General features: G+C 26.6%; 1 protein-coding gene and 1 long non-coding RNA gene across 5 annotated transcripts in view; both read right to left on the bottom strand.

The window, feature by feature from the left end:
• LOC111675078 (polycomb protein PHO) overlaps positions 1-639 on the bottom strand; it is a 56,891-nt gene extending 56,252 nt beyond the window's left edge. For 2 of the 4 annotated variants that reach the window (XM_046945382.1, XM_046945316.1), the window contains exon 1: positions 177-578. The gene's annotated coding sequence lies outside the window, so the exon portion shown is untranslated. Of the gene's footprint in view, positions 1-176; positions 579-621 lie in introns of those variants that run through there. The other 2 variants (XM_046945322.1, XM_046945342.1) reach the window with 2 other exon arrangements.
• Positions 640-4,557: 3,918 nt separating this feature from the next.
• LOC124419967 lies at positions 4,558-6,294 on the bottom strand. The gene is made up of 3 exons (XR_006940984.1): positions 6,266-6,294; positions 5,824-6,002; positions 4,558-4,670 (listed from the first exon to the last, which is right to left on the bottom strand). It is a non-coding gene; the product is annotated as an uncharacterized LOC124419967 (long non-coding RNA).
• Positions 6,295-6,755: the final 461 nt, after the last annotated feature.

Below are 6,755 nucleotides of genomic sequence, written 5' to 3'. Positions count from 1 at the left end.
AATGATAACTGATCATCAAGATGAAAACCCAAGGACTTAAATTTTGATACATATTCAATATCTACTCCATTTAATTTTAGCGGTGGTAAGTATCTAGTACTATTACCATACAAAGAAATAAACATATAAATATACAATTCCTTTTAGCTGCAAAATATAAATTTGGATGTAGTTACCTGCATTTAATCTACTATCTAGATTCATAGTGGTGGCGTATGTACCTTTAAATTGCTTAATATGTAGGTAGTATATTATTTTTGTTTTATTATTATTTTTTTAATTAAGGTTAAGCAAAAATATTAAAATGTATGAATTTTAAGAATATACATAAATTATTTTAAGAGATGTTTTGTGTTGATTTTTGTACGCTGTTTTCTTGTTGTTTATTCTTTAATGAAAATTAATTCTCTTTATCTATTCCATACATTAACTCTTGCAATCTTTAATACATTTGCATTATTTTTTAATTTCTTAAACATGTTTTGAATTATATGATATATTTCACTTTTTTACATATTTTATAATAATTTATCACAAAGAATATTTTAATGGTTTATTCGTTGTTTTCACTTAACAAAACAAAACTTGCGAAAAGCGCAAAACAAAAAAGAAAATACTCACGGCAACATGGCGGCATTCATACATTGTAGAAAAACGTGATGCCAGATTAATGTTCATAAAAGAGTCATAAGATTAATGGGATAAAACGTTGTAAAATTGGGATATTCATATTTTAAATAAAATGTATAAAAAAAAATAAAACAACCATTATATATGGTGTAAATAGAATTAATAGCGATTGAATGTTATATAATGCCATTTTTATAATACACTTTATAAATATTATAAGTTTTAAGTATGTTATATATATGTTGGACCTTGAAGGCTTTATGTTACTGATTAAAATAAAGCAAATATTAAGACCCTTTCGTAAAATTCGAAAATTATATACATACTATCTTTTTAGTGGCTTCCGGTAGTTCAATGTTTTATGGTCTTATGCAAAAACGATTATTAAAGTTAACTATATTCTTTTTTACTATACTCTTTTTTCATATAAAAACAGGTTTTAACAATCATTGTTAACTTAATTATCGTTTTTGCATAAGGCGGTTAGTCTTTACCATATGAGGCACTTGTTAAGGAGCGCACAACAGGCCCTCATGCACTCATTCGACTTTTTTCAGGGTGATAGTCAAATTACCGGTAAAATGAACAACACTGTACCAAATGTGTGGTTTAAAGTTGCATTTGCTTATGCAGGATGGGAACAAATATAAACAGTAAAATGATATACAGTGTCTCTCATAGTATTCGAATTTAGGTATAATATGAAAAGAAACCAAATTTAATAACTTATTTTGTTTGCAAAATTAATAAATAGCTTTGATATCAAGCTTTTTAAAACTTTAAAAATTCACATTTACTTAAATTAATTTAGCTTTATTTAAAAAAGTCCATGAAATTACCTCACAAAAGTATACGATTTTTTTCTGTATCTCATATTTGACTATATTATACGAAACAGAAAAAGAATCGAATGGTTTTTTGTTAAAAATTGTTTTAAGGGGTAACTATCAACGGAATGGATATATTTTGGACCATTTGGTCCACAATTTTGGGGCATTTGTACCATCTTTTTAATGTAATATCATTAAAATTACGGTTTTTGGCAATATTTTTATTTTTCTCCTTTTTCCCAGAAATAAAACCAAAATTTGTTATTGGGATTTAATATACCCCTTGGGGTATATAAAAATAATATTTTTATTACAAGAATCTGTATTTAAACATTCCAAGATATATTATTGGAATCATTCTTCTATCGCTAATTCAATTTATTGAAACTTAGGTCCATTATATAATACTGGGGTGAAAAATTTTCGGGGAAACTTATCTTCTATATATTGTTTTAGATATCAGCTGTTATACATTTTAAGTTTTCAATATATTGTGGAAGTTTATAACTCCAAAGGATGCCTCGAAGAAACGCCATTCAATATAGTGGAATCATTATATTTATAACCAATGGCCTCTAGGCTGAATATCACCATATCAATATGGTCTAACTCAAAAATATTGATATCTGTTTAAATATTATCTACTATGATCAAAGTAAGCCCAAAATTTTTTACATACAGTATTGTTGTAATGGGCAACAAAATCGTGAATGTTATGAGTAGTAAAAACTAAAATCTGTATAGGATGACGTTTTGTTAAGGCATGTTTTGTAGTTGTACACCGCTACGATGTCTTAAAAATTTAAAATATATTAATGCTAATATCTACAAATATATATACTAGCCAAATTTGTTGGAAAATATCGATTCTAGTGGTACGAAAAGGGACTTAAGATCCAGATAATTCAATTAGAAACAGAAGAACGATACCAAAAATATATCATGGAATGCTTAAAATCAAATCCTTATAACAAATATTATTATTTTTAGATACCTGAAGGATTCTATTAAATCCCAATATTAAATTTTGGTTTTATCTCTGGAAAAACAGAAAAAATGGCAAATATGGTCAAAAATCGTAATTTTAATGATATTATATAAAAATATGGTACAAATGCCCCAAAATTGTGGACCAAATGGTCAAAAAATATATCCATTCGGTAGATAGTAACCCCTTAAAACACATTCGATTCTAATTTTTGTGTTTTGTATAATATAGTCAAATATGAAATATAGAAAGAAATCGTATACTTTTGTGAGGTAATTTTATGGACTATTTTTAAATAAAGCTAAATTAATTTAAGTAAATGTGAATTTTTAAAGTTAAAAAAGCGTGATATCAAAGCTAAGGACTGTCTAGAGAATTTTACAAATTAATTTATTAATTTTGCATACAAAATATGTTATTAAATTTAGTTTCTTTTTTAAATTACAAAATATAGAAAATTTTTACAATAAAGTGCATTATAAATTAGTTTATTAAAAATTAAAAAATACTTACTTTTTCATGTTCTTTAATTTATTTTTTTCTATTTTTTCAAAGCAAAACAGCTGTTTAGTTTATGTTTGTCACACGAAAATAGAGCACGCTCTAATCGAAAAAAAAATACAAATTTTTTTTACATATGTTTCATATGTATCAGACGATATGTACAACTTTTGTAGATGGAATTTTTGACAGTATATATGTAAAATACATGTCGTCTAATAGCACGTCAAGTTAATTTTTTACCTCCTGTGGAAGTGATGTTTATTGACTTACAAAGAAACGAGAAGAATCCATTTTTTTAATTTTATTTTGGAATTAATTGATAAATGCGTGTAATTTATATTTTTATGTTAATATTATTCAAGTCAAATTAGTTGTATTCTATAATATGTATTACAATTTCACTTCCTAATAACTTGCAAGCAATTAATGAATTTGTATGAAATGCAATGAATTTAGAATCTTTTTCGCTTTTATGGATTCAACTTTATAAGCTGAATCGATTTTTTTAATTTTACAGCGTATTGTCTGTAAATGTCTCGAATATTTTAAAGGCTCCTTAAAATTTTAAGTTTGCGAAAAACCATACCCATATTAAGAAAATATTAGAAAATACTTAATTCGTGTATTTGAAATAATAGAGTCCTAAAGTTTTATCGGAGCCACTTTAGTGTTAATATGATTATTAAGAAAAAAAAGTGGCATTAGAGGGCGTGGCACTTCCCATATAATTTGAATTTAATTTCTGTTCGAATCTTAAAATAATGCACGAACATTAACATTAATGTAAACATTCTGGAAAATAGATTGACGAACTACCCATGAGGGGATCATCTCCCACATTTAATACCAAGTTCACACGGACATGCGGAAATCAAACCGAAGCTTATATAATTCGCAGTCTAAATTTGATCAATTATGTTATTCAGTTTGTAATTGGGGGTTGAATGAGAAATTTTCGAATAATTGCATCATGTGAACGGGGTATATTATGAAGACAATTGTCACACTAGACATTTTCGTGTCATGTTTTGATTCTTCTACCTACTTAACATTAATGAACAACAAAAAGCATACATAACAAAATTTTAATGAAAAGAAGACACATGGCAGTAAATAAATAATTGAAAGCTTGCAAGACATGAAATAATTTTTCAAGTGTTTGTTACTTAAAATTTGAAAAGTTGAAAAAATACCTATTATTTTTCCTATTAAATAAAAACGGTCACATTCAATCCCCAACTACGTACTGAATTACATGATTCATCATTCAAAATTTCAAATTAAAAATAAAATTACAAAAATGCAAATAAATAATTTAATTTGTTAAAATAATGTAAAAATTGTATATTAATACCCAAAAAAATTGAAAAATAATGTATGGAAAAAAACAACATGGTCATTGAATAAGTCCATCATAAGTATCATTATGAAATGTAGAAAATTCTTTATTATAAGTTTATTTTAAAATGTAGTTAAATTTTCATTATGCTTGGTTTGCATAACAATATGTTTATGAAAACAAGGGAGTACACAAAAGATGATGACGCACACGCATCATAACATAACAATACATTTAAGTTTGAAACAAAACATTTTATAACAAATTGTTCCTTTGTGAAGGCTTTTACTTCACACAAATTAAAAGGATCATCAGATGATTTATGATTTTGCTAGGCATTTAAAGTTGTGAAGTGACAGTTAATTTATGCACATGATTACTATAATTAATAAAATAAATATTAATAAATTGTCTTTTATTGTAAAATGGTATCGCCGTCAGAATTGACGGATATGTTCATCAAGTGTGATTTGTTTAATGTGATTGATATATCCATCAAGCCTGATTAGTCAACCTTGATTAATAAACAACAAAGGAGTATATATGAAATATATGTTTAAGACTCGAGAGAATTCTGAAGAATGAGGGAGATAAAGTATAACACGTATGCAAATGTTTCCAACAGTTGTTTTATATTGCCCTTAAGAAACTGATAGAAACTTTTTTTATGTTAAATAAACAAATAAAAGAGCTAAATTCGTCTGTGCCGAATATAATATACCCTTCACCATGTTGCATATGAAACATATTAGTTTTTACATTTAAATATATTTTATTTTTCTGACTATATTATTATAGCAAATCTAAATTAAAAGGAATAACAATAACGCTAAACAAAATAAAACGCAAAAAAGAAACAAAATACGCAATTAAACTAAAACTGATTTTACACGATCACACAACATATATGATCTGTCAATATTAATAGAGAATACGGATGAAGAATTTGACGGTCTTTCTTCATTTTTAGAAATGATTAAAAAAACAAGCAGGTCGCATTAGATCATGGATGTACTTGTATTTTTTTTGTTTTAATTAGGATGGCGGTGCATTAAGAACTCATATTGCCAGGTTATCACCAAACGACCTATACCTTCATACAGGAAGTTGGAACATCCGGACTTAATTTCATAGAAAGTATTGTTGGTCTCCACCAGAAATAAGTTTTAGAGTTTTAATGGTCTCCATCAGTATACATTCTTCACCTTCGTGAGAAGGGTATTTATAAGTTTGTCATTCCGTTTGTAATTTCTATAATATAATTTTCCGACCATATAAAGAATATATTCTGGATTTATAGATAGCGGAGTCGATTAAGCCATCAGGAAAAAATTTATAAAACTAATATGTTCAAAATACACTATGCTGAAGGGTATATAAGATTCGGCACAGCCGAATTTTGCACTCTTACTTGTTTTTTATTGTTTTATACCATTCGTGTAAACACAAAAAATATAATTCGTACGACTTTTATTCTCTTTTCTGTTATACGGATGGAATCTCAATTTACTTTTTCAATAGACTATACGTACGTAAATTGTGATCGTGTGATGTTCCCTTAAAGACGGCTTTACACGATTACACAAGTCAAAATTTTGTAGAGTACGGATGGGATCGTCCAAACGTAATATGTAATGAAAACATCGTATGGCCCTCTTAATTTTTTGACATGATTCAAAAAACAAGCAGGTCGCTAGATCAGGGTTTTTTTCTGTAAATACACACATACAAAAAAAGTAAAACAGGTTTTTCCATCTGACTTATTTATTGTGTTATAGCAATCGTGTAAACGCAAAAAATATAAATCATACTCTTTTTTTTTTTTTGTTATACGGATGGAATTTCATTTTATTTTTTTTATTATTTTGTTATTTATTTAAGAATATTCAATAACCTAGCCTATAGGCCATAAGCGGTTACAAATTTCTACTTTGCAATAATTCTTCCAACACAATTCTTCATAAGTAAACTTACTTTTTTATTAGATTTTACTTAACAAAATACTCAGCTCAATGAAGACCGTTTTTGCTGATTTTAAATATAGCGATCTCCACGAAAACCTGTTAAAGTATTAAAGATTAGGATCTCGCCGATGTCTGGGGTCCTCTATGTATGTATGTATGTATGTATGTATGTATGTATACATAGAAATCAAGAACTTATGAGATTTTAAGCAAATCTAGTTGTTTTTAACTAGATTTCCAATACAAAACAAAATTTACTTGATTAGTGGATTTCAGCAAAATGTTGTAAAAAATAATACTAAAAAATCCGACATGAAATAAGAGAGAAACAAAAGAAAGTAAGAAAAATTTCAAAAACTAACAACAAAAAAAACTAATTTAAGACTTATAATGAAGAAAACTATATAAGTCTTAAATTAGTTTTTTTGTTGTTAGTTTTTGAAAAAAAAAGGAAATGAGCATTTATAGGTAATTTATTGTAATTTTTTTTTTTTTTTTTT

The sequence above is a fragment of the Lucilia cuprina genome, chromosome X (assembly GCF_022045245.1).
Source record: "Lucilia cuprina isolate Lc7/37 chromosome X, ASM2204524v1, whole genome shotgun sequence".
NCBI lineage: Eukaryota > Metazoa > Arthropoda > Insecta > Diptera > Calliphoridae > Lucilia > Lucilia cuprina.
This window is presented reverse-complemented; position numbering and strand designations above follow the sequence as displayed.